The sequence below is a fragment of the Cnephaeus nilssonii genome (genome assembly GCF_951640355.1).
Source record: "Cnephaeus nilssonii genome assembly, chromosome: X".
NCBI classification, from domain to species: Eukaryota; Metazoa; Chordata; class Mammalia; order Chiroptera; family Vespertilionidae; genus Cnephaeus; species Cnephaeus nilssonii.
In genome coordinates, this window is record NC_137071.1 from 43,015,737 (window position 1) to 43,043,578 (window position 27,842).

Consider the following 27,842-nt stretch of genomic DNA (forward strand, 5'->3'; position numbering starts at 1 on the left):
ATGGCCAGCCTGCAAACCACTGGCGCCCCAAGCCCAGGCTGGCCTCACCCCCCAGCAGAATCAGCCCTCAGGGAATCGACCATTGATCAGCTTGCTGTCAGCAGCCTGACAGCCAGGAGTCCTATTCACCCGCACCCAGGACCCAGACAGGTTGTTATTGTTTATTACTAAATGTATATATTACTTTCATATACATTTTTCTAATTTTCTTTAATCTCTGATACTTCTATTATAGATAAAGGGCAAATAGTGATATTAACATATTTCTTCTAATTAATTCCCTTTCAATGTGCATGAATTCGTGCACTGGGCCACTAGTATTGTAATAACTATGTATGGTGCCAGGTAGACACAAGAATATCAGGTGGAACACTTTATAAATTATATAAATATCTAACCATTATACTGTACAGCTTAAACTAATATAAAATAATAGTGAATGTCAACTGTAATTGAAAATAAAATAAAATGTATTACTTATTTTAAAAAAGGATTATAAAACAGGTGAGAATGACCAACAGTAGGACACATAAATATCAATAAAAATTAGGGATTTTAGCTCAATCTGCCAGAGCAGGAATGATGTAGTTTTCCAGAACACTAATTTGGTCAATGTTGAGATACATTAATCTATCTATATATATAAACCAAGTGACTGGAATGATGGAACAACCAGAATGACCAGAACGACTATAACAACCAGTTGCTATGACGAGCACTGCGGCCACTAACTGGCCCGATTGGGGCACTGATCAGCCCCCGCAACCTCCCACGGCCCCTCCCCTTGGGCCCTCAATAGCCCCCCACCCCAGTCGGGGGTGGGGCTGGCCAGCCAACCTCCCACGTCCCCTGCCTCCTGGCAGCCCACCCCTCATAGTCCCCATTGGAGCAGGCCAGCGAGACCCTACCTGTGCACAAATTCATGCACCAGGCCTCTAGTAGAAGAATAATGAATGTCCAAAGTAAAAAAATGATAATCTCTAATACAATTTCATATCTTATAATTTAACTAGAAGCCCGGTGCACAAAATTCGTGCACGGCAGGGGGTTGTCCCTCAGCCCAGCCTGTACCCCCTCCAATCTGGGACTCCTGGTGGGATCGGGCCTAAACAGGCAGTCGGACATCCCTCTCACAATCCAGGACTGCTGACTCCCAACTGCTTGCCTGCCTGCCTTCCTGATTGCCCCTAACCGCTTCTGCCTGCCAGCCTGATCACCCCCTAACCACTCTGCTGCCAGCCTGGTTGATGCTTAACTGCTCCCCTGCCAGCCTGTTTGCCCCCAACTTCCCTCCTCTGCCAGCCTGGTCACCCCTAACTGCCCTCTCCTGCGGGGTTGATCACCTCCAACTGCCCTCCCTTGCAAGCCTGGTCCCTCTCAACTGCCCTCCCTTGCAGGCCTGGTCCCTCACAACTGCCCTCCCTTGCAGGCTGGGTGCCTCCCAACTGCCCTCTCCTGCTGGCCATCTTGTGGTGGCCATCTTGTGTCCACATGGGGGCAGGATCTTTGACCACATGGGGGCAGCTATATTGTGTGTTGCAGTGATGATCAATCTGTATATTACTCTTTTATTAGATAGGATAGAGGCCTGGTGCACAGGTGGGGGCCAGCTGGTTTGCCCTGAAGGGTGTCACAGATAAGGGTGGGGGTTCCCTTGGGGTGTGGGGCGGCCTGAGCGAGGGGCCTGTGGTGGTTTGCAGGCCAGACACGCCCCCTGGCAACCCAAGGGGAGGCCCTGGTATCTGTAATTTATTTTCCTTCTACAATTGAAACTTTGTAGCCTGGAGCGGAGCCAAGCCTGGGGCTCCGGCAGCCATTTCTGTGGCAGTTAATTCACCTTCTACAATTGAAACTTTGTTGCCTTAAGCGGGTGAGCCTGGCCAGAGTTTGCGGAAAGCTTTGCTTCCCCTGTTGCCGCCGGCAACCCTGGCCTGCTCTCTCAAGCTCCATTCTGCCGCCATTTGTTTGAATTTGTTTACCTTCTATAATTGAAACTTTGTAGCTTGAGTGGAGGCTTAGGCCTGCAACGGCTATGGAAAGCTTGGCTTACTCTGTTACCTAGGAAACCTTGCTCTCTGTGGCTGTAGCCATCTTGGATTGGGGTTAATTTGCATACTCTCCCTGATTGGCTGGTGGGTGTGGCTTGGCTGGTGGGCGTGGCTTATGTAGCGGAATGATGGTTAATTTGCATATTACCATTTTATTAGAGAGGATAGTGTCAATGATAATTAAAAGGATGTTCAGAAAAGAAAAAATAAAATGATAGGAGTGCTAGAAATCATAACAGGAGAAAAAGCTACAAGAACTATTTAGACTGGAAAAAGAAATGAATTAGTAGCAAAAAAATAGCCATTTTTGAAACCTTCTCAGTAGACATGTGAAAAAGGGATTACTCCTGCTGTATGTAGGCCCAGAGAATAAAACTATGAACATGATGTACAAGAAGGAGGTGTAAGGTCATTATAAATAGCAAATTGTCCCAGGAGACAAGTTCTCCTCCATAATTAGAGATGGATTTATTTAACTTCCTTTTTAACCTCTGAGATTGGGCCAGATTAAATTCTAAGTGACTTCTAGAGCCCCCAAACAAAGTAGGATTTCTGCAAGATGGCTGAAAGGGAAGCATCATGACCTTATCTATTTAATTGAATATAGGGTGTCCCAAAATATCAAATAAATAGGGCTCACACTTTGAATAAGTATAAAGGCAGTGCCTATTGAAATACATTTAATTTTCAAATTTATATATCAGTTGTTAAAGTGTGTATACATTTTTGGGTGGGACACCCTATATATGAAGATCATGCCTGGGTATAGGACCATCTTGAAACCTGAGTGACATAAGCACAGAGGCAATAATCAAATTATATCATACAAATTTTACTTAAATATATATTTGTTTCATAGACCAGCAATGTCCAACAGAAATATGATGCAAGTCACATTTGTAAATTCAAATTTTCTAGTAGCTACATTTAAAAGAGCAAAATGAAATACAATAACTTAACTTTAATAATAATAATGTAATTCATGTAACCCAATATATTAAGAATATTTCCACTTCATGCCTGGCCTGTGTGGCTCAGTGGTTGAGCATCAACCCATGAACCAGGAGGTCATGGCTGGATTCCCAGTCAGTGACAAGGCAGGCTCTCCAAAAGCCAACCAACCAGGTTGTGGGCTTGATCCCCAGTGGGAGGCATACAGGAAGCAGCCAAATCAATGATTCTCTCTCATCATTGATGTTCTATCCCTCTCTCCCTCTCCTTTCCTCTCTGAAATCAATAAAAATATATAAATGAAAATTTACCATTTCAGCATATTATCAAATAATATTATTAATAAGATATTTTATTATATAGTTTACTAGAAGCCCAGTGCATGACATTCATGCACTGGGGGTCTCTACCCCAGCCTGTACCCTCTCGCAGTCTGGGACCCCTTGGGGGATGTCCACAGGGAGCAGGCCTAAGCCAACAGGCAGACATCCCCCGAGGGATCCTTAGTATTGCCCCTGAGGCAGGAGAGGCTCCCACCACCACCGCTGTGCTCGCCAGCTGTGAGTCTGGCTTCTGGCTGAGCTGTGCTCCTGCTGTGGGAGTGCACTGACCATCAGGGGGCAGCTCCTGCATTGAGTGTCTGCCCCCTGGTGGTCAGTGCACATCATAGCAACCGGTCCTTCAGCTGTTCGATCAATTTGCATATTAGGGCTTTATTATATAGGATAGTATGTCCTGAAAATCTGATGTATATTTTGGACTTAACAGCACAATTCAATTAAGAGACATATTTTGAATGCTCAATAGCTGTATATGGTTAGTGGCAGTTGTATTAAATAGCAACATTTATGTAAGTAGCAAGAAGAACTATGTGCACTCATTCCTTAGAGCATCAAAGGAAATGCACAGCATGGTGTTATTATGTGTAAAACAGAAGTTTTGGGTTGACAAGTTTTGTTATTTGATTTATCCTGATAATCTTTTATTTCAGTAATTTTCAAACTTTATGGACCACACCACACAGTTTGACATTTTTTATGTAGAATTTACACACACACACACACACACACACACACACTGAAATAATAGTTTCATGAAAGAATAATAACCTTTACTATATGTGATAGCCACTTTTCTTTTCTTCCTTTTATTTTCTATTCTAACAAATTTAATTCTTTTCTACCCTAACTTATTTTTTAAACTTTTGGCTATGACCCAATAAATTGATTTCACAACCCACTAATGCCTTAAATATGACTGGCAATGCTTAAGAAGTTGGGTAAAGAGGGCAAGAAAGAGGGACTATTGTTAAAAGCACATGTGCCTCAGAACATAAGTGTACTCACCAATATGCTGTGCCCAAGGTAATATATAAAAGTGCTTAACAAAGTGTCTGGCACATAGCAACTGCAACTATTCAATAAATTATAGTTTTCCTGCCTCCTCACTGTTACAGCAGTTTCTATATAAGCAACTCTAGTTTGGCTGAATCTAATTTGGCTGACCCTTAGTCAAATGACTTATACCCAAAGATGGAGATAGGGGCTGAATGTTCCTCACTTCATTATGGCTTATTCTGGGTGTCTATAAAAGTAAGGAAGTTTCTGGAACATCTCAACATCTTCACACCACAGGACAGAGGTAAGGTCAGATTTACATAATAGTCACAACCCCATTTTTAAAAATTCTGCAACATTGAAAATAGTGGGACAGAGTCTAGTATGAAGGAAAGTTAGTTCTGAAAGCACAGTAAACAATGGCATTGTTTGAAGTACACTAGAGAGTCCACCCACAAAACTTTTCTCCAATACATACTACAGAGTAAAAAATTTCACAAATAGATTAATCCTTTAGATATTTGTCTTCCAAAATTACCTATTAAATATAGGGGGTAATAACTTGGGCCTTAAACTATCATCCAATAATTCATTAGTATGTATCATATAGCACATAAATATCAAAGTGGGCCACTAGAATAAGACAGAAAATGAGCCTCACATTTGTAAAGGCAAAACAGTAGGTAGGAATAAGAGAATATTCAACAAGCATGCTTTATTTGCAGTTTTCTTCTTGAGAGGTTTTATGCTTTCCATAGCTTCTCACACATGTACATGTTCTTCTCAGGCTGATCTATAATAGAACCTAGCACAGTACATTGTTCTTTCACTGTAGCATATGAGCTTTTGTACATACACGCATATATATGAACACACATGCACACACACTCAACTATAATGTTGCTACTTAAATACAATCAGCTAACCTGCTATGTCCTCTCCCCTCCATCTCTCCTATTTTACCTCTCAAAGTGTACCATCCTTCAAAACAAAACAAAAACAACCTTATATATTATACTTTTCCATGCAGACTACCAGCCTCATTGACCTCTCACTCCTGAAACTTACTTTAACTCTTAGAATTTATTTCACAAATTACATACTCAATTCTGGATTGCATGTTGTACTGACAACATTCTCCTTTGTGTCTAAGTAAGCTGTGTATTGTCTGATCTCCTTTACTAGGCAAAGAGCTCCTTGGGGTCCAAAGCAGCGCCTGATTATTTTCTGTTTCCCACAACACAGTGAGAAATTCCTATAACTGAAGCCACCAAAATGCAGGGCATCTCTTCTACCCAATCTTTTGTTCCCAGTACAATATTTTACAACACCAAACATTTGAGTACTCAAAAGCTCCTCACCTCATGGTTTAAAGAGGACTCAGGCTCAGGTTCTATGTAAAGTATCATGAAAAGTAAAACAATCCAGTTAAGACAAATATCTTATACACCTTAGTGTAGATATCTATAGTACAGTCATTAAAAACATGGGCCTTGTCAGACTGCCTGTGTTAGGAGACTGGATCAACCAGTGTCCCTCTCTGTGACTTCGGTCAAGTTACTCATCTTCAACAAACTTTGGATTCTTCATCTAAAACAAGGGGATAACTGTGAGAATTAAATTAGTTAGCATCTGTCATACTCCTGAGACTATATATAAAAGTGATTTTAGTCATCATTACAATTGTCAATGTAATAGTTTATTTAAAAAAATCAGCATTCTGGTTATTCTTTTGAAAGTCCACATGAAGGGCATGGGAACTTCCCAATGTGAATCTATTGATATTTTTACTTGTCATCTTACTAGCTTTTAGTAGATGCATAGTTGTTGTTGGGTTTCAAAAGCAAGACTATTGTCAGCTAGAAAGCTAATGTTATTCCTTGAATATTGACAGTGATACAAAGTATAGACTATTTGATTGATTCTGAAATGCAAAAATATGGGCAAAATCGATACTGATGATGGAGGGTAAAATTAAATCATAATCCTGGGGAAGATTTTAAAATTACCCATAAGAGAATAAAAGACATATGGGCAATGATAAAATAAATCTGTAATACTATCAACAATAAAGATAATTTTTTAAAAATCAGCATTCTGAGCCTTCAGATCCTGCATTAGCATTCCTGACCTGGACACCCTCTCCAGTACATTTATTCTTTTTTAATACCAATATTATTTTAAACTGGTGTCCCTCCAGTACAGAAATATGTGTCCTTTCCAGATCAACCTGATTTTACCCTTGATACATACAGACTTCTGTGGAATATATATAAAGGGCCTTCCTAATTTGTCCCCCTCATTAACACATACTTTTTTACACACAATGTGTCCACAAAACAATCAGAAAGAGAGTTGTAAATGTCTATTCAGTGTCTATCCCACTCAATGAGGTCTCAGGAGCTTTGTTTCTCTACTTTAACTTGATGAAGAACCATGGGTTAGGTTTCCAGAAGACAAAGCCAAAGAGGATGTAAATTCAGACAGAATTTAAACTCATTAAGAAAGAGTTCTTGATTCAAGGATTTCTGGCTCACAGTTCACAGTGACCTTATCTTCTATCAATACAGGGTGGGCAAAAGTAGGTCTACAGTTGTTCTTATGGAAAAAGACATGCAGGTTGTGATTATTACAATAGCTTTATGAACTCAATGGCACAGTGCACTCACAACTGTAAACCTACTTTTGCCCACCCCTGGTATTTAAAATAATCAAGTTTGGGGACTGAAAGGGACCTTAGAAATTAAGAAATTAATAGTGAGAGAAAAGGTACTTTTTCTGTGTTACAGTGCATTACAATATTTATCCCCTATCTGCAATTTTGCTTTCCACACTTTCAGTTACCTGTGGTCAACCATGCTCCAAAAATATTAACTAGAAAATTTCAGAAATAAACAATTCATGAGTTTTAAATTGTGAACTGTTCTGAGTAGCTTAATAAATTCTTGTGCCATTTTGCTTGCTCCTTCTCAGGACATAAATTACCCCTTTCTCCACTATATTCATGCTGAATATGGTACCCACTTATTAACCACTTTGTGGTTGTCTTATTTATCAAATCAACTGTCCAAGTATTGGAGTGCTTGTGTTCAAGTGACACTTATTTTATTTAATGATTGACCCAAAAGCAATTCACATAATTATTCTTACAGTATATTGTTGTAATTGTCTATTTTATTCTTAGTCATTGCTGTTAATCTCTTACTCTGCCTATGTTATAAACTGAACTTTATTATAACTATGTATGTATAGGAAAATACATAGTACACATGGAATTTAGTACCATCCATGGTTTCAGGCATCCACTGGGGGTCTTGGAATGTATCTGTTGTGGATATAGGGGGTCTACTGCAGTCGTAAAATTGGGAGATAAACCAAGGTCTTTTCAGACTAAAGTGAATATTTATTCTACTTTATCATGCTAGAAAAGCTCTGAAGCATACCTCTCCAGGGAAAGTGAGGAGGTTTTCAAGATTGTTATAAGTTGTATTGAGATTTTTTTTAGAGGACCCAAAAACATAAATGTTGATCTTGACAGGTAGAATTTTTAAGACTCACACTACTTTATAGAGAAAATGTGGTTTCCTATATTTTACATACTAGCTGTATTAGTTTCCTGGGGCTTTCATAAAAGAGTACCACTAACTGGATGGCTTTAAACAACATATTTTTTTGTCTGACAGTTCTGAAGGTTAGAAGTCCAAAATTAAAGTCTCTATAGAGACATTCTTTCATATAAGCTGTAGGGGAGAATATTTGTTTTCCTCTTCAATTATGGTGTTTAGCCAGCCATCTTTGGCATTCATTGGCTTATAGATCCATTACTACAATTTTTTGTTTTCTCGTTGTGTTCTTTCTGTGTCTTTTCACATCATCTTCTTTCTGTATGTCTGTCTCTATTCAAATTTACCATTTTTATAAGGACACAAGTCATATTGGATTAGGGCTCACCTTATAACCTCATTTTAACTTACCTCTATAAAGAATCTATATCCAAATAAACTCATGTTCAGAGGTACTGGGGAATTAGAAATTCAAGAATATTTTTTAAAAGACACAATTCAACCTATATCATGAGCCTTTCATGTAAGAGTTTGTTTGGAAATAAAAGGGGATCCTTGACTTTTAAGATCTAAATTGTTTAAAGATCTGTCTCATCCATCTCTGTTTTTGGTTTGTTTGTTGTTGGTTTGTTTGTTTTGGCTTAACCAATGAGCATTAACATGGACATGACCATCATCATTTAGGAAAAACAATGTTAACTAGATTCTAGAAACACATGGCAAGAACGTGCTAACAAAACACATCCAGGGGTTCTAGACTAGAAGGGTGCTTTAAGCTTAGTTTTGGTGTGCTTTGTGTTCCAATTGTGGCTTTCCTAATGGACAATTTGGAATTCGTTCTTAAGGAAGAAGAAAAGACCTCTCTGTGAGTATTGACTTCTATTGTTCTAGTCAGTTCTGAGGAGAGTGGTCAACCCTAGTTATGTTTGCAGGAGTTTTCCTGAATATATTTTTTCAAAACCAACAAACCTTATAATTAATATCTAAAACTCAGCCCTCATGAGAAAGTAGGAAGATGGTGAGCAGAAAAAAAAATTCTACCATCCATGTGCCTATGAAGGGTTTCCCAACTATTTTGTAACTTTCTTAATTCATTTTCTTTATAAGTAGCTCCTTTATGTAGACTAAGCATATTAATTCTAAGCTAATTACATTCTGCATAACAATTTCTATTGTACATACAAAAAATAATATGAATGTGAATCATCTGAGAGATGAAAATCAAAATGACAATGAGGTATCACCTCACATCTGTCAGAATAGCTATCATCAACAAATCAACAAAAACAAGTATTGACGAGGATGTGGAGAAAAGGGAACACTCGTGCACTGCTGGTGGTAATGCAAATTGGTGCAGCCACTGTGGAAAACAGTATGGAATTTCCTGAAAACATTAAAAATGGAACTCCCATATGACCTAGTGATCCCACTCCTAGGAATATATCCTAAGAAAACAGAAACAGCTCTCAGAAAGAATATGTGCACCCCTATGTTCATAGCAGCACAATTTATAATAACTAAGGTTTGGAAACAGCCCGAGTGTCCATCAATAGATGAGTGGACAAAAAAGCTATGCAACATTTACACCATGTAATACTATGTAGCTGTAAAAAAAAAGAAAGAACTCTTACAATTTGCAATAGCATGGATGGACCTGGAGAGTATTATGCTAAGCGAAATAAGTCAATCAGAGAAAGCTAAGTATCACATGATCTCACTCATATGTGGAATCTATTAAACCAAATAAACTGATGAACAAAATATGACAAGCGACCTAGAAGCATGGAACAGACTATCAAATCTCAGAGGGAAGACACAGAATGGTGAGTTGATGGGAAGAGATCAACCAAAGAACATATATGCATAATCCATGGACACTGAAAATAGGATGGTGAAGGCCTGGGACTGGGAGGTGGGCTAGAAGAGGTCAATGGGGGGGGAGGGGCCATGTGTAATACTTTCAACAATAAAGATTTTAAAAATTTTAAAAATATGACTGAGGGGTCTATGGGGGCCCAAGGATAAAATAATTAATTGCTGTTAAACCAATATAAATGTTCAGTAATGCAAAATAAGATTTACTTATTTGTTGTACAATATTACACTCACAGTTAACAACACTATATTTTGCACTTAAAATTTTAAGAGGGTGTATCTCATATTATGTGTTTTACAATTAAAAATAAATGGAATCTACACAAGGGAGTGTGTGTAAGCAGGTGGTTGGATGAGGCCTATGAAAACTCAGAAAAATCAGGTTAATGGGATCACACACCACTTACTTGGGCCCAATGCATATAAATGTGGAAATAGAATTGCCCTCCTGATAGCAAGCTGGGGAACTTTCCATTTAACTAGGTTTCTGTACAATATTTTGAAGGAAGATAATGTCCTGTGTGGTATCAATGGTGGGGAAGAGACAAAATGGAAGCAGGCCTGGCACTTTTTTTTAGTCTCTATGCCTGGGAGTGGAGTAAGACAGCTACCAGGAAGTATGAGAAAATGGTTACCTTTAACCAGGTGCAGCCTGACTGTGGTAGACAGAACAATATATGAAGAGATTAGGAAATGATGCAAAATGTTTTATTCTCCCTCAGATATCATAGAATATCTCTGGAAAAGGAACACACATAATAAAGCTTGTCATGCACCACTAAACTGAAAGTTGTCCATATTCACTGCTGCTTGATTTCAGCTGCCACCACAAAGAACCAAAAGTTTCACATTTTTATCTATTTTGTGCTTCCCTAACTCCAACTTTTTCTTATGACAAATAGAACTCATGCCACTCAGTTTAAAATGTAAAATCTTCTATCAGTGAGAAAACATCAATAGTGTATATTTTGAGCACACTTGTTAAAATGCCTATCATAGTATGTGACACATGACAGGTGATAACTATGTTGGATGCTTTCTTTTACTTCATTGTTTCAATTTTCTACAATAAATAGAAACTCAATCTCTTTGTTCTTCATGTCTCACTTCTTCAAATATAGGCCAGATCTGCTGTCTGAGACACAGATATTGTGATTATTAGAACTTTTTAGACTGGGGTCTAGCCCCAATCCTGTCACTGTACCCTCATTAGACGCTTTGCCATTTTCTGTAGTGAACTTACCCTCAATTGTCCTTCAACAAATTCTGACCCTAAGAAAAGATCCTCCCCATGTATGTCAATTTCCAAAGTGGCTTCTCTTCTAGACCTGTAGTCTTAACTAGCTCTACCTAACTCTAGCTTCTCATTTGCTAAGGGTAGCTACTGCCCTAATCATCATTACTTAATTGTACTTAAGCTGTCTCTAAATCCTTCCTAATCAATTTTTCTTAATACTAGTTGAGGAGAAGCCTTATACTAAGGATTTATAGAAGAAGCAACATCGAGACTGGTAGGAAGGGCATCAATGCTAAAAGGGCTGGCCCGCTTCCATGGGTGGTTCCTGTGGTTCTGGTGGGATATCTCATTTTTGTGGGAAGTTTCCCTCTGAGGAGCATGGAGTCTAAACCCTAGGCTGGGCCCTGAATCCCAGAGCATCAGAGCCAGGAATAGACACCCACATAATATTTGGCTGTGGAAAGCATTGGGGTTTCTGTCCACCAGGGAAAGATGGAAGTCCACTAAAGACATGGCACCATCTGGAAGGGCCAATGCATACAATTTTGTTCATGGCCACTCACGCTAGGCTCTGGCAGAGGAAGAGCAGAGTGGACTAGAGTCACATGAGAAGTATCTGGGGTTTGTAGCTCTGGGGAGAGATCTGAAAAGACAGATGTCAGGATCTGTATTGAGTAATTCTCCCATAAAACAGATGCCACATTTCTTGGACAGAGCACTCCTAACTATGTGGCATCAGTCTGGGAGAAAACAATAGCCCCACACTCTGAACTCCCTCTCACCCCACCATGTGGAACTTATACCTTACTAAGGGGTAGAGCAAAAGGATTTTTTCAGTGACTGAGCCTAACAGGCAGCTGGCATGCAGAGGGGAATCTCTGGGTGCCTTGAAACTTTTGTTGATTTGCCCCCTGGAGCCCAGTGCTGATAACAGTGTAACTTGGTGTGCAGCTTGGTCCTTTTCTCATGTGCACCCAGACCTAGCAGAAGCAGTCACAAATTGTGGATCACTTATAGCTAGAAATGTGTTGCTAAGGGCCAATCACTGGGAGCATCTTACATTGTCCTGCACCAGAGTCCATCTTAAAAGACCAAGAACCAACACAAACAGTGTCTATCTTTGGAAAAAAATCAGAGCAGGAACCAATAAGATTCACAAGTAACATATCCAAAGGGAGATATCAGTAGGCACCAAACTCTGTTAAGGGAAATTATGCTTCATATAGTCATTGCCTGCACAGCAAATCACACACTGTGGTCAGTGATGGGACTCACAGTCAGCCAGCCTGAGGGTAGATCCCATGCATGAAAAGGTCAAAAACAATTAAGACTCAATATAACTCTCACAAGGGACGTTCCTGGAGCACCCAGACCTAGAGATCAAGGATACTGCACCACTGGACCACACAGGGCACCTCACGAAGACTGGGAGTCATAGCAGATCTATCTCTAATATATAAAAACATACACAAAGAGGCAGCCAAAATAGAAAGACAAAGAAACAGGATCCAAATGAAAGAACATAAAATATCTCCAGAAAAAGACCTAAGTAAAATGGAGGCAAACAATATATCAGATAAAGTGTTCAAAGTAATGATTAACAGGATGCTTAATAGTATGAAATAGGACATATAAACCATAAACAAAAACCAGTCAGAAATGAAGAATACACTGGTAGGAATAAACAGAAGGTTGGATTAAGCAGAGGATTGAACCAACTATTTGGAGCACAAGGTAGAAAAAAAACAAAAAACATACCTAATCAGAGCAGCAAAAAGGGAAAAAAAGAATTTTTTAAAATGAGGATATTGATCTTTGGGATAACATAGAGTGCAATAATATTCACATCATATAAGTACCAGAAGGAGAAGAGAGTGCAATGGATTAAGAATTTATTTGAAGAAATAATGACCAAAAAAGAAAAAGATATACAAGTCCAATAATTGCAGAATCTCAAACAAGATAGAACCAAATAAACCATACCAAGACATATCACATTTGAAATGGCAACAGTTAAAGAAGAGAGAATCTTAAAAGCCACAAGAGAGAGATGTTAGTCTCCTATATGGAAGCTCCCATGTGACTGACAGCTGATTTCTCATAAAAAAAACAAAAAACATATCAGGCCAGAGGGATTGGCATTAAATATTCAAATTGATGAAAAGCAACGACATACAAACAGAATTATCTTCCACAGCAAGGTTATTTTTGAAAAATGAAGTAGAAATAAAAACCTTGTGGTTCTGTGTTTGAGTGTTGGCCATGAACCAGGAGATCACAGTTCTATTCCTGGTCTGGGCACATGCCTGGGTTATGGCCTTGATCTCCAGTAAGCAGGAAGCAGCTTATCAAGAAGTCTTTCTTATCATTGATGTTTCTATCTCTCTCAGCCTCTCATTTTCTCTCCTTGAAGTCAATTTTTATAATTTTAAAAAAGAAAGCAAAAACTTAAATAAAAAGGGCTTCCCGGACCAAAATCCTACCTAATAAAAGAGTAATATGCAAATTGACCATCAATCCAAAGACACAAGATGGCCACCCCCATGTGGTCAAAGATGGCTGCCCCCATGTGGACACAAGATGGCTGCCACAAGATGGCCTGCAGGGGAGGGCAGTTGTGGGCAGTTAGGGGTGACCAGGCCAGCACAGGAGGGCAGTTGGAGGAGATGAGGCCAACAACGGAGGGCACTTGGGGGGGGGGGACCCAGGCCTGCAGGGGAAGGCAGTTGGGGCGGGGGGACCAGGCATGCAGGGGAGGGCAGTTGGGGGGTGCCAAGCCTGCAGGGGAGGGAAGTTGGGGGGGAACAGGCCAGCAGGGTAGGGCAGTTGCGGGGGGACCAGGCCTGCAGAGGAGGGCAGTTGGGGGAGACCAGGCCAGCAGAGGAGGGCAGTTGGGGAAGACCAGGACACCAGGGGAAGGCAGTTGGGGGGAACATGTAAGCAGGGAAGGGCATTTGGGGGGGACCAGGACTGCAGGGGAGGGCAGTTGGGGGGACCAGGCCTGAAGGGGAGGGCAATTGGGGTGGACCAAGCCTGTAGGGGAGGGCAATTGGGGGGGACCAGGACAGCAGGGGAGGGCAGTTGGGGGGGGACCAGCCTGCAGAGGAGGGCAGCTGGGGGAGACCATGTAAGCAGGGAAGGGCATTTGGGGGGCACCAGCCCTGCAGAGGAGGGCAGTTGGAGGGGACCAGGCCAGCAGGGGAGGGCAGTTGGGGGGCCCAGGCCTGCAGGGGAGGGCAGTTTGGGGGGACCAGGCCTGCAGGGGAGGGAAGTTTTGGGTGATCAGGCCAGCAGGGAGGGTAGTTAGGGGTGAACAGGCTAGCAGGGGAGGGCAGTTGGGGGGGACCAGACCTGCAGGGGAGATCAGTTGGGGGGGGACCAGAACAGCAGGAGAGGGCAGTTTGGGGGGACCAGGCCTGCAGGGGAGGGCAGTTGTGGGTGATCAGGCCAGCAGGGAGGGCAGTTAGGGGTGACCAGGCCAGCGGGGGAGGGCAGTTGGGGGGGACCAGACCTGCAGGGGAGATCAGTTGGGGGGGGACCAGAACAGCAGGGGAGGGCAGTTGGCGGGGACCAGGCCTGCAGGGGAGGGCAGTTGTGGGTGATCAGGCCAGCAGGGAGGGCAGTTGGGGGGGCAGGCCTGCAGGGGAGGACAGTTGTGGGGGACCCATACCTGCAGGGGAGGGCAGTTAGGGGTGACCAGGCCAGCAGGGGAGGGCAGGTAGGAGTGACCGGGCCAGCAGGGGAGCAGTTAGGTGTCAATCTGACTGGCAGGGGAGTAGTTAGGGGTGATCAGGCTGGCAGGCAGAAGTGGTTAGGGGCAATCAGGCAGAGGCAGGCGAGTGGTTGGGAGCCAGCAGTCTTAGAATGTGAGAGGGATGTCTGACCACCTCTTTATGCCTGATCTCCTAATTGGACAGGGTGCAGGCTGGGGTGAGGGACACCCCCCTCTCCATGCTCGAATTTCATTCACTGGGCCTCTAGTAAGTAAGTAAGTAAGTAAGTAAATAAATAAATAAATGGCATTTGTTACCACCAAAGCAATGTTACAAGAAATGTCAAAGGGGAAGAAGGAGGAGGAGGAGGAGGAGGAGGAGGAGGAGGAGGAGGAGGAGGAGGAGGAGGAGGAGGAGGAGAAAACAGGAACATAGTTAAAAGTATAAAATGACTATAAGCCTATAAAAAAGAATCTTAAAGAGTATAACTTTACATTTAAATTAACTTTTAAAAGAACAATAAACAAAGCTTTAAATTGTAGAAGTAAAGAAATAATAAAGATCAGAGCAGAAATGAACAAAATAGAGTCTAAAAATACAATACAATAGATCAATGAAACCAAGAGCTGGTTCTTTGTAAAGGTAAACAAGATTGACAACCCATTAACTGCACTCATCAAGAAAAAAAGGAAGACGTTTCGGAGATGGCGACCGGCAGGTAGGTAGGGAGGGTGAGCGTGTGATCGAGTGAAGGAGTGACAGAGGTGTGTGTGGACCTGTGTGGGTGTGTGTGTGAATGAAATAGGGACAGTTAGACCCTGCAGTTCTTCCAGGGGGCATCCAATCCAGGCAGTCTTGGTTGGCAAAACCCCGAGACCGCTGCAAACACTCCAGGGAGGACACCAGTGGCACAGAGACCCCGCCATCTTTAAGAACGGAACTGCTAGAGACTAGAATCCTAACCTTACCACCACCTAGTCTGGTCTTGGAAGCAAACCTGGTCACTACAGCCACTCTGGTAGAAGACCTGCCAACCCAGCTGCAGAAACGAGAACCCTGAGACCTCCATCTCCAAAAGTGCGCCGCTGAAAGCAGTAAGTGCAACCTCCCCCTCCCCAGCGCCGGAACTCAGGACTCGCTGCGTCCCCAGCCCATAGGCACCCTGGCACTCCACTACCCAGGCAGTGCTTGGGAACCACTGAGAGCCCCTGAGGGGGTTATTCTGCAAAGTCAAGGGTGCACGGCCCTAAATAGAATCTCTGAACTGCCTCTTCCTAAATAGCTGCCCAGGGACACCCCTGCGGTGCAACTTCAGTGCCAGGGGGCTTCGGAGCTTTGCGAGGGCGGGCTCGCCACCAGTTCGCGCGCACTGGGGGGCTGGCAAACTCAAGGGCTGGCAAGCTCGCGGCTACAGCGGGGGGAAGGCGCCCTGAGCCCATATATCCACAGGGTTCTCTGGAAAGCTGCTCTTGGCCCCTGCTGGGCATGATTCTGTGCGGGCAAGGGCGCGCTGCCCCACAGCAGAAAATCTGAACTCCTTTCTCCCAAATACCTTCCCACATACATCCTAGCTGTTTAACTTCAGTACCAGAGTCTCTCAAATTGCGTCAGAGGTGTGCGCTGGTGGGCTAGCCACCATTTCGCGCACACCCAAGGGCTGGCAAACTCACGGCCAAGGCTGGGGAAGGCACCCTGAGCCCATATATCCACAAGGTTCTCTGGAAAGCTGCTCTGAGCCCCTGCTGGGCGTGATTCTGTGCGGGCAAGGGCGCGCTGCCCCACAGCAGAGAATCTGAGCTCCTATCTCCCAAATACCTTCCCACATACACCCTAGCTGTTTAACTTCAGTGCCAGAGTCTCTCAAATTGCATCAGAGGTGTGCGCCGGCGGGTGCGCCACCAGTTCGCGCACACCCCAGAGCTGGCAAACTCACAGCCACAGCAAAGGAAGGTGCCCCAAGCCCATATATCCACAGTGTTCTCTGGGGAGCTGCTGTGAGCCCCTGCTGGGAGTTATTCTGTACAGCCAAGGACGCGCTGCCCCACAGCAAAAACTCTGAATTCCTTTCTCCTGAATAACTTCCCACATACACCCTAGCTGTTTAACTTCAGTGCCAGAGTCCCTCAAAGTGCGTCAGAGCTGTGCACCTGCAAACACACCTTCACAGAAGGGAATTTACAATAGGCAGGCACCCTGAGCCCATCTACACACAGGGTGCTAGTGGGAGCCACTGGGAGCTCTCCCAACAGACGGTTCCTGGGTGCCACTGTGAGTTCCCACTGGACACGCGCGATTTCAACTAAGGGTGCAAGACAGCAAAAACTGGGACACCCCACTCCATAGCTGCTGACTTTTAGACACCATAGTTGTGCCTCTCAAGCTTCCAGGCCTACATCAAGAGAACCCAAGTAGCTCAAGTAGGGAGCTAGACTAGATTGCCAAGCCCAGGAGAACTGAGAGATTATACCAGTAGCACCATCACCAAAAGATCCTGGGTAGCAAAGCAATTGGAACTACAATTAAAACATTACAGGAAACATGGGAAGACAGAAAGGAAATTCTCAAAGGAAGGAACAGGAAGAAACACCAGAAAGCGAGTTAAATGAAGTTGAGGCTAGCAGCTTAACAGAGAAAGAATTCAGAGTATTCGTTATAAGGATGTTCAAACGGATGGATGAGAAATACACACAACTCAATGAGAGCTATAAGGAGCTGAATGAAAATGTCACCAACATGAAAAGAAACCAAGAGGAGATGAAGAACGACATAGCTGAAATAAAGAACACAATGGAAGGCTTAAAGAGTAGAGTAGAAGAGGCTGAGGACCGCATCAGCGAATTAGAAGACAAGGTAGGAAAAAACACACAAACACAGCAGCAAATGGAAAGAAGACTTAAAAAGCAAGAGGAGAGCCTAAGGGAGCTTCGGGACAACGCAAAACGAAACAACCTTCGAATAATAGGGATAAAAGAAGGAGAGGAAGAGAAGCAAGGAATAGAAAACCTGTTAGAAGAAATAATGACAGAAAACTTCCCTGATATTGGCAAGAAAAAAACTATCCAAGTCCAAGAAGTACACAGAGTCCCAAACAAGTTCAACCCCAAAAGACCGACACCAAGACACATCATAATTAAATTGACGAACACCAACGACAAAGCAAGAATCTTAAAGGCTGCCAGAGAGAAACAGAAAGTTACCTACAAGGGATCTCCTATCAGAATATCAACTGATTTCTCAACAGAAACACACCAGGCCAGAAGGGAATGGAATGAAATATACAAAGTGATGCAAAACAAGGGACTGAATCCAAGAATACTATACCCAGCAAGGCTATCATTCAAACTTGAAGGTGGAATCAGAAGCTTCACAGACAAAAAAGGGCTAAGAGAGTTCATCACTACCAAACCAGCAATGCAAGAAATGCTAAAGGGGCTGCTGTAAAAAGAAGAAAGAGAAAGGCAAGAAGAAACACAAACACTAAGGAAAAATATGTCAACAAACAGATACTTATCAATAATAACAGTAAACGTAAATGGATTAAATGCACCAATCAAAAGACATAGGGTAGCTGAATGGATAAGAAAACATGACCCATATATTTGCTGTCTACAAGAGACCCACCTTAGAGCAAAAGACTCACACAGACTGAGAGTGAAGGGATGGAAAAACATTTTTCAGGCAAATGGAAATGAGAAAAAAGCTGGGGTTGCAATACTTATATCAGATAAAATAGACCTCAAAGTAAAGGCCTTAATAAGAGATAAGGAAGGCCACTACATAATACTAAAGGGAGCAATCCAGCAAGAAGATATAACTCTGGTAAACGTATATGCACCCAACGCAGGAGCGCCCAAATACATAAAAAATCTGCTGGAAGATATCAAGGGAGAGATCGACATCAATACAATCATAGTAGGGGACTTTAATACACCACTGACATCAATGGATAAATCCTCTGGACAAAAAATCAGCAAAGAAACAGCAATTCTAAATGACACACTAGATCAGATGGACCTAATTGACATCTTCAGAGTATTTCACCCCAAAGCCATGGAATATACGTTCTTCTCAAGTGCACATGGGACATTCTCAAAAATAGACCACGTATTGGGTAACAAGCAAAGTCTCCCCAAATTCAAAAAGATTGAAATCATATCAAGCATTTTCTCAGACCACAATGGCATAATATTAGAAATAAACTACAATAAAAACATTCCAAAAAACTCAAACACTTGGAAACTGAATAGCATGCTACTAAACAATGATTGGGTCATCAATGAGATCAAAAAGTAATTAAAAACATCCTGGAGACGAATGACAATAAAAACACAACATTGCAAATCCTATGGGACACAATGAAAGCAGTCCTGAGAGGCAAATGTATAGCTCTACAGGCCTACCTCAAAAAACAAGAAAAAATGGTAATAGATCATCTATCTCAACAACTCAAAGAATTAGAAAGGGAGCAACAAGAAAAGCCCACAGTGAGCAGAAGAAAGGAAATAATAAAGATCAGAGCAGAAATAAATGACATAGAGACCAAAAAAACAATACACAAGATCAACAAAACCAAGAGCTGGTTCTTTGAAAGGATAAACAAGATTGATGAACCTCTAGCCAGGCTCACCAAGAAACAAAGAGAGAGGACCCAAATAAACAAAATCAGAAATGAAAGAGGTGAAATAACAACAGACCCCACAGAAATACAAAGGATTGTCAAAAAATACTATGAACAACTCTACTCCAACAAACTAGACAACCTGGAGGAAATGGACTCATTCCTAGAAAAACACAACCTTCCAAAACTTACTCAGGAAGAGACTAAAAATCTCAATAGGCTGATAACTATGGAAGAAATAGAAGAAGTTATCAAAAAGCTTCCAGCAAACAAAAGCCCGGGGCCAGACGGCTTCACAGGGGAGTTTTATAAAACATTCAAGGAAGAGCTAAAACCTATCCTCCTCAGACTATTCCAGAAAATTCAAGAAGAAGGAACACTTCCAAGCTCCTTCTATGAAGCCAGCATCACCCTAATACCAACACCAGGTAAAGATAACACAATGAAGGAGAATTACAGGCCAATATCCCTCATGAACATAGATGCCAAAATCCTCAACAAAATTCTAGCAAATCGAATCCAGCAATACATCAGAAAGATCATACACCACGACCAAGTAGGATTTATCCCTGGGATGCAAGGATGGTACAATATTCGCAAATCAATAAACGTGATACATCACATAAACAAATTGAGAGATAAAAACCATATAGTCATATCAATTGATGCAGAAAAAGCATTTGACAAAATCCAACACCCTTTCCTGATAAAAACTCTCAGCAAGCTGGGAATAGAAGGATCATACCTCAACATAATAAAAGCCATATATGACAAACCCACAGCCAACATCATACTTAATGGGCAAAAACTAAAACCATTTCCCCTAAGAACAGGAACAAGACAGGGATGCCCACTCTCACCACTCCTGTTCAACATAGTGTTGGAAATACTAGCCATTGCAATCAGACAAGAAGAAGAAATAAAAGGCATCCAAATTGGAAAAGAAGAAGTAAAACTGTCCTTATTTACAGATGACATGATACTGTACATAGAAAACCCTAAAGACTCCATCAAAAAACTACTAGACTTAATAAATGAATTTGGCAGAGTAGCAGGATACAAAATAAATGCTAAGAAATCTATGGCATTTCTATACACCAATAATGAACTTACAGAAAGAGAGACTAAAAAAGCAATCCCATTTACCATCGCACCAAAAAAATTAAGATACCTAGGAATAAACTTAACTAAGGGGGTAAAAGACCTATATGCGGAAAACTACACAACACTGAAAAAAGAGATAGAGGAAGACATAAACAGATGGAAGAACATACCATGTTCATGGATTGGTAGAATCAACATCATCAAAATGTCCATATTACCCAAAGCAATCTATAATTTCAATGCACTTCCCATTAAAATACCAACGGCATACTTCACAGACCTAGAACGAACTTTCCAAAAATTCATCTGGAATAAAAAAAGACCCCGAATAGCCACAGCAATCCTGAGAAAGAAGAACAAAGTAGGTGGGATCTCCATACCAGATTTCAAGCTGTATTACAAAGCCACTGTTCTCAAAACTGCCTGGTATTGGCACAAGAACAGACATATAGATCAATGGAATAGAATAGATAACCCAGAAATTGATCCAAATCACTATGCTCAATTAATATTTGACAAAGGAGGCATGAACATACAATGGAGTCAAGACAGTCTCTTCAACAAATGGTGTTGGGAAAATTGGACAGATACATGCAAAAAAATGAAACTAGACCACCATCTTACACCATACACAAAAATAAACTCAAAATGGATCAAGGACTTAAACATAAGACAGGAAACCATAAAAATACTAGAGGAATCTACAGGCAAAAAAATCTCTGACATATGCCAAAAGAACTTCTTTGCTGATACTGCTCCTAGGGCAATGGAAGCTAAAGAGAAAATAAACAAATGGGACTACATCAAAATAAAAAGCTTTTGCACAGCAAAGGAAACCATCAATAAAACAACAAGAAAGCCCACTACATGGGAGAACATATTTGCCAATGATATCAACGATAAGGGTTTAATCTCCAACATTTACAGGGAACTCATGGAGCTTAACAAAAAGAAGATAAACAACCCAATCAAAAAATGGGCAACTGATCTAAATAGACACTTTTCGAAAGAAGACAGAAGGAAGGCCAAGAGACATATGGAAACCTGCTCTAAATCACTAATCATTAGAGAGATGCAAATCAAAACAACAATGCGGTACCATCTCACACCTGTCAGAATGGCCATTATCAACAAGTCAACAAATGACAAGTGCTGGAGAGGATATGGAGAAAAAGGAACCCTCATGCACTGCTGGTGGGAATGCAGACTGGTGCAACCACTGTGGAGAACAGTATGGAGTTTCCTTAAAAAACTAAAAATAGAACTCCCATTTGACCCAGTGATCCCACTTCTAGGAATATATCCCAAGAAACTGGAAACATCAATCAGAAAAGATATATGCACCCGTATGTTCATAGCAGCACAATTCACCATAGCTAAGATTTGGAAACAGCCTAAGTGCCCATCAGCAGATGAGTGGATTAAAAAACTGTGGTACATCTACACAATGGAATACTACGCTGCGGTAAAAAAGAAGGAGCTCTTACCATTTGCAACAATATGGATGGGGATGGAGAACATTATGCTTAGTGAAATAAGCCAGGCAGAGAAAGATAAATATCACATGATCTCACTCATTTGTGTAATATAATGAACAACATAAACCGATGGGGGGGAAAATAGATCCAGAAACAGAGAAACATCAATCAGAACGTCAAACCGCAGGGAAGAAATTGTGAGGTAACCAGAAACCCAAAAATGCCTGAGAACGCCTCTCTAGCCACGCTAGCAATCATCAGATGTACGGTAATTTTACCGGGGACAAGAGGGTAAGTATTTTGATCTTACGCTCCTGACCCTTCATGGGTAAGACCCCTTAAGTGGGCTGATCCTCTGACTAATGTAGGTACCAATAATACCAAACACGCTGGACATCAAGGAGGTCCATGGGTGGGGCAAGAAAGTATAAATACATAGGGGTCCCCACCCAGCTTCCCTTTTGTATGATACGAAATCAAAACAATGCCCCTTTGTGTGTACAATTAAAGAGAGGTTTCTGGCTTGTGTGGACACCAAAGAAAGGGTGTCACTACTATCATTACATGCCCCCGGTGGAGGTGCAGAAAATGTAACTAAGACCTTGTATGGACAGCCAGTCTGAAAGGGAATTCCCATGGACTAGAACAAAGAATATCCTTACATGATATTATCCTACACTGTCATTAAAAATTATTCCCAGATTTGGAACACCCCCTGTACTTATAATAGTTCCTCGCACCCTTGGGGATAAAAAATAAATAAAATAAAAAAAGTCATATGTTTGGTGCTTGGAGACAAACTTAACACATCTCTTGATACTTTAGAATTACTACAGCATAATATACAATTATCCCAAGCAAACATACAAACTAATTCTTTGAATGTCTGGCAGCAATTTAAAAAGGACATGTAAGGATTTAACCCTTTTCATTGGGTAGAGGGCCTCCTGGGAGGGCACCTGAGCATTCTATATGGGTCCCTCTTACCCTTTAGGCCAAGAGAGACCCTCTTCTCACAATTCAATTGCTCACAGCTGTTACATGAGCTATCAGTTCATGTCGAGGTTGAAGTCTCGTGACGACTGGTGCCATGGATCTGTCTATCACCCAGTAGGGCGAACTGAGCCCTCCCTGGAGAAGAAACCCGGGTTCCAAAAGATATGTGATCAGTGCTGGGGCCCCGCCAGCAGGCGAGGGGATCCCAAGGCAGGTGCTGGGCATGGAGGCCACGGGGGCATAGGCTACCAAGGAGACAAAACTGAACCTCACATCACCCTGCTTGGCCCCGGAGGATGGCTGGTTAGTCAATGACGGGTAAGATTCCTCAAGGAAGGAACAACCTAAGACAGGCACAGTCGCAGAGGGGCCATCAGGAGAGAATTTGGGGATCAACAGAGGTGGGGCACAGACCCTCACCCCCCCAACATTGCAGGGGCCTGAATCCTAGCCCCTTCTGAGGGAGGTCTCCTGACCCCATGGCTGCTTTGTGCTTCCCATGCCCAGCTCAGATCAGGACCCAGGTGACCGACAGAGACTTGGCCGACAGCAGCTGCCCTCTCACTCCAACAAGAATTGTTTGAGTTGCCCTGTACCCATGGTGTGGGGAAGGGGGTCTACGATATCTAAATCCAGCCTACCACCAGGAATGCTCAGGACCTACTCAAGAAGGCAAATAATCCCTTCCACCAATATTTACAGGGTAAAACAAGATTATTGTTAGAGTAATAAATTTGACAGTAAAATAGTAGTCAAGTTTTCAGACAAATTTAAATTGGCTAGTTGAAACAAGTGAATATTCTAGAAAAATTAATTGTACCAGACAAAAAGGTGTTCCTAAAGAGTCAACTAAAATTTTTATTGGTACTTCATCTCATGATAAAAGTGTGCACCATATAATGAACCTAAAACAGCTATATTATAGTGCAAAAAATTAAAATTTAAAAGCCACCAAGAATACATTATAAAATTTTCAAAAGCCTCCTAACATTTAAATCAAAAAAGGAGGGGATAGTAGAGGAATATCATGTAAGGAAAAATATCCTGTAAGTAAATTACATCTAGAAAATTAATACGTTAGAAAATTAATTGTAAGGCTAAAAGCAAGACACCCATGAAAAACACACAAGGTGACAAAACAAGCCAGAAGAAAATCATTTGGGCAAAAATTGAAAAAGGATCCCCAGTCAAATTTATAGAAAATATTCCTTTATTAACCTTTGGTCGAGAATATGTTTGTATATTTTCAGAAAACAACTCCGAGACCATGTGGATTCCAGCAAGAGATGAATCGACAGGACTACTCCAGCCATGAAGACAGAAGAGAAGCAGTCCAGAGACGGAAGACGCTGATGTGGCCTTCCCATACTAGCAGTTAGCAGCTGTGCATCACTGCAGATTGCCCAGGACCAAACCGGACAGAGACGGACCTGCATTACCACCATTTGTCCACCATCCAGAACTGAAATGTCAGTGCTGACATGTACACATAAGGAACTGTTGGACATTGAAATTGGGTCTCAAAAGAACTGTTGGCCCAGAAAGAAACTCACTACACACTGATTCATTTGTCTGTCACCATAACCATTATTGCTTGTCTCATTTTCGGTTCTTATAAGTGTATTTCTAATAGCACATGATCTCACTCATCTAGGGGAAATAATGAACAACATAGACTGATGAACAAGAACAGACCCAGAAACAAGGAGGCATGGATCAGACTTTCGGGCCTCAGGGGGAGGGTAGGGAAGGGTGGGGGTAAAGGGGGAGACCAACCAAAGGACTTGCGTGCAGGCATATGAGCCTAACCAGCGGTTAAGGACAACAGGGGGGTGGGGGCATGTGTGGGGAGGGGTGTGGGATGGGAATGGGGGGACGAGGACAAATATGTGATACCTTCATCAATAAAGAAATTAAAAAAAAAGAAAAAAAGAAAAAAAGGAAGAGGACATAATAAAACCAGAAATGAAAGAGAAGTGACAACTGACACCAAAGAAATATAAATTACTATAAGAAAATATTATGAACAATTATATGCCAACAAATGACAATCTGGACAAAATGAATAAGGTCCTAGAAATATACACTCTTCCAAAACTGAATTAAGAAGAATCAGAGAATCTGAGTAGATAGATTACAATTAGTGAAAACAAAGCAGTAAACAAAAGAATTCCCAACAAACCAAATTCTGGATGGTTTCACAGGTAAATTTTACCAAGCATTCCAAAGGATACTAACACCTATCCTCCTCAAACTTCCAAAAAGTTCAAGAGGAAAGACTCCCAAGCTCATTTTACAAGACCATCGTTATCCTACCTCCAAAACCAGGTAAAGACAACACACAAAAAAGAAAATTATAGACCAATATCCCTTATGAACATAGATGCTAAAATCCTCAAAATATTAGCAAATTTGATCTAGTAATATATTAAAAAGATCATACAGCATGATCAAGTGGAATTTCTTTTGGGGATGCAAGGCTGATACAATATTCGCAAATCAACAAATGTGATACAACACAAACAAAAAGAAAGATAAAAATCACATGATCATATCAATAGATGCAGAAAAAACATTTGTCAAAATCCAGAAACATTTTTTGATAAAAATTCCCAAAAAAGTTGGAATAGAGGGACCATATCTCAACATAATAAAGGCCATATATGACAAACCTACAGCTGACATCATACTCAATGGGAAAAACTAAAAACATTGCCCTTAAGAACAGGAACAAGATAGGTATGTTCACTTTCACCACTCTTATTCAACATAACACTGGAAGTCCTAACCATATAAATCAGATAAGAAGAAAAATAAATAAATAAAAGGTATCCAACTTGGAAAGGTGGAAGTAAAACTCATTATTTTGCAGATTACATGATGTTGTACATAGAAAACCCTAAGCACTCCACCAAAAAATTTACTGGATTTAGTAAATGAATTCAGCAATGTTGAAAAATAAAAAGTTAACACCCAGAAATGGATGGGATTCTATACACCAATAATGAATTCTCAAAAAGAGAATCTAAAAAACCAATCCCATTTACCATTGCAACAAAAAAATTAAGATACTTAAGAATAAACTTAACTAAGAAGGTAAAAGACTTGTACTGGGAAAACTACAGGACATTGCAAAAAGAGATGCAGGAAGATATATACAAGTGGGAGAATATGCCGTGTTCATGGATTGGTAGAATTAATATCATTAAAAACCATACTACCCAAAGCAATCTATAGATTCAATGCAATCCCTATTCAAATATGCTAAGTGAAATAAGCCAGTTAGGGAAAGACAAATATCACTTGATCTCACTTCTATGTGGAATCTGATGAACAAATAGATCCAGAGGCATGGATACATAGAACAGACTGACAGATCTCAGGTGGGAGGGGAAGTGAAGAGATTATCCAAAAAACATATTTACATATATCCATAACCCATGGTTACAGACAATAATGTGAGGAAGGCCTGGGGTGGGGCATGGGCTGGCTGAGAGGGGGCTGAAAGGGGGAAATTCAGGACATCTGTAATATTGTCAACAATAAAAAAATCTGTGGTACATTTACACAATGTATACTGCTAGGCTGTAAAAAAATAAGTTAAAGGAAATCTTATCTTTTATGATAGCATAAATGGAGATTATTATGTTAAGTGAAATAAGCCAGTTATAGAAAGGTAAATAACATATTATCTCACTTATATGTGGAACCTAATAAACAAAAATAAACCGATGCACAAAATAGAAACAGAGGCATGGATACAAGGAACAGATTGACAGCTGTTTTATTTACCATAGCTGGCAAGGCCCTACAAGATGTGATCAATGCTTACTCATTGTATTCTGTCTACTATGATACATTTTCTGTTTATCACATATGAGGCACACAGACCTTCCTAATAATCCTGGAATCCTTTCTGCTCATTTCTGTCTTAGGTCCTTTGTGCTGTCTGTTCACTCTACCTAGAATACCTAACATGCTCCCTCACTTCATTCGGGCCTACCCTATCATCCTATTAGAAATAACACATACTTTTTGTCACTCTTTTCTTTTTTTAAAAATATATTTTATTGATTTTTTTTACAGAGAGGAAGGGAGAGGGATAGAGAGTTAGAAACATCGATGAGAGAGACATCGATCAGCTGCCTATGTCACTCTTTTCCACCTTTATTATGTACAGACCTAAACAATATCATAAAATTTGTATTTTGATCTATTTAATTGTTTATTGTGGCTCTATAACTAAGATATAAACTTCATAAGAACATGATATAACAGTGGTAAGGATGTCTATTCTGGTACTAGACATTTAAAATTTGAAACCTGACTTCATGGTTCCATTACTGAGAAAGTTACTTAGCCATTCTGGGTTGTTTTTTGTTTTTGTTTTTCTCAGATTCCTCATCTGAAAAATGGTATGAGGATGATAGTTATCTCATAACTAGTGGCCTGGTGCACAAAATTCATGCATGGGGGGAGGGGTGTCCCTCAGCCCGGCCTGCACCCTCTTCAATATGGGACCCCTCAGGGGATAACCGGCAGTTGGACATCCCTCTCACAATCCAGAACTGCTGGCTCCTAACTGCTTGCCTGCCTGCCTGATTGCCCCTAACTGCTTCTGCCTGCCAGCTTGATTGCCCCTAAACACCTCTGCCTCGGACCTGCACCCAGGACCCAGGATTCCCTCCTCCAGCAGACCACAGGCACCCGGGATCCAGGCTTCCCTCCCTCTGGTCCCGCATAGGCACCTGGGCTGGCTGAAGCCACAGGGGATGGTGGGTAGGTGGCTTTGCCTGGGCTGCAGCCGCAAGTGCTGGTACCACAGGGTGGGCAGCTTCTCCATCTCTCCAGCTGCAGCCAGCCTCAGGCGCTGGGGCCTGGTTTCTCAGTCTCCCCCAGGATGTGGGGCAGGCTGACTTGAG